Source organism: Octopus bimaculoides, chromosome 25 (genome assembly GCF_001194135.2).
Source record: "Octopus bimaculoides isolate UCB-OBI-ISO-001 chromosome 25, ASM119413v2, whole genome shotgun sequence".
Classification (NCBI taxonomy): domain Eukaryota; kingdom Metazoa; phylum Mollusca; class Cephalopoda; order Octopoda; family Octopodidae; genus Octopus; species Octopus bimaculoides.
Window position 1 is genome coordinate 17,680,609 of NC_069005.1, and position 1,910 is coordinate 17,682,518.

At 43.6% G+C, this 1,910-nt stretch overlaps 1 protein-coding gene across 1 annotated transcript in view; it reads right to left on the reverse strand.

Moving 5' to 3' along the window:
* LOC106872571 (pleckstrin homology domain-containing family M member 2) overlaps window positions 1-1,910 on the reverse strand; it is a 192,258-nt gene that overhangs the window by 4,053 nt on the left and 186,295 nt on the right. The gene's annotated exons all lie outside the window — the stretch shown is intronic.

Consider the following 1,910-nt stretch of genomic DNA (forward strand, 5'->3'; position numbering starts at 1 on the left):
TACTGCATCGTCCCTCTGTACATCTTATACTATAGACCACATTTCTGGCTTTACAGTTTGTGGGCTAAATCTACATACAGTACAGTTCCTATCAGTGCAGGGGTTTCTACTAAAAGGGTAGGTTCTACCGATAAGGGATTTGATAGGGTTGCCTGGCCTTTCAACAACCTTAATTCTTAGCTTAAGTTTGTCTAGGGCCCTTCTAAAGCGGTATGCCAGTTCGCCTCTAGTGGTGGTGTCGACGAACATGATGCTCTGGTATTTGTGGCTATCATACCATGAGTTGGCCTTCCCTATTTTCTTCTTAATCCTTTCAATGGTGTTCCATGATTTGCTCCTATAAAGTTGGCAAATCACATTCCTATCATTATGTTTGATGGTTTCAGATTTCCTCATAGCTCCTTTGTATACTCTGATCCTTTCTTTATGGCTGTAACCTGAGAACTGCATGCGGTGAACGAAATGTTGTATATGTCTCTTTAACTCTGTAGGGTCACACATGCAGGACACATTTCGCATTACTCTGACGAGGTCTACCATCAATGTATTGAATTTGGCATTGTCCGCGATAGCTGTGTTCCGGTGGATCGGGTATTTGGAGGCCATAGGTTTGGCATAGTGTGAATGAAGGATTTGGGTTTTATTATTCTCAGTTTCCAGCCAAGGTAGTCTATGGTTAGGGTGTTTAGTAGGGTAGTCTATCATGACCTTTATACTCTGGTGGATGGAGTTAGCTATTTGCTTGACATATCGAGAGTACATATTCACGAGTATGGAGTTCTGTGTCAGGCGTTCCTTGAGCCTTCTGTCCCATCATACCATGAAGAGGTTGGCCACATCACCGGCGATACTAACACCCACAGCTGCCTCCTCGTCCTGGGCGTATATTCTGTTGTTAAACTTAAACGTGTGGCCTTTTAGGGTAACTCTTATACTAGCTCCTAGTGCATGTGCGATCATTTTCTTTACCTGATGAACATTTGCGGGGGTCCGTATGGCTCTGGTCCATCCGCTCCATCTCTTTATAGGGGTCTTCCTAGCCATAGAAGTAATTGTGGGTGGTCTACCTCCTAAACGTCTACTAGTGCAGAAACTTCTAAGGTCGTGTTTATCTAGATATACATCGTCATATGTCAATCTAAGTAGGAGGCCCAGTTCTTCTGTGTTGACATTGCGGAACTCCACTTTGCTCTTTTCCAAGGCAAAATCCACGTCGAGAGATGGGTATAGTGATACCACATTCATGCTACCCACTATACATCCTGTCAGGTCGCAGGTGTTGTTACAGTCGTTGATCCTGCTGAGGAGATCTTCCGTGCTATCACAAACATCAGGTGACATCCGGATTAAGGAGCGTATGATCATTGAGAGGAAGTAGGAAATCCTGTAGTTGCTAGCGATATTCGCTCCACAGACTGGTCTTGTTGGTGGTACCGCCACAGGATCAGTAGTTACTTTGTGGTCCTTGCGAAGTCCATACAGTGTGGAGATATCGTTGTTCCAGGCTTGCAAATTGTTGACTGTGCGTTTCTGGGGTCCAAGAAGAATTGTCCACATCATCATGTGGGCGTTGAGGACCTTTTCTCTCTCCTCATGCGCCTGTAAAGTTGTTACTTTCGTATTGGCGATGTGAGGTTGCATTGCCTGGATATAGTTCGGTAAGCTGTCTATTGACATCCTGCTGTAATTCAATGAATGCGAAACAAAGAACTGCCAAAATTTTTGCAATAAGAGTATGAAACATGAACATGAGAGGCGATGCCCTTGCATAGACCAAAATACTTACTTTGTAACTCTCAAGAGACAGAATCACTCTAGAAAATTCTCAACAAAATGTTTGTAACCTCTCCAGTTTTTGATTAGCAATTTCTTTAATCACTCTGTCTCTCTCTCTCTCTCTCTCTCTCTCT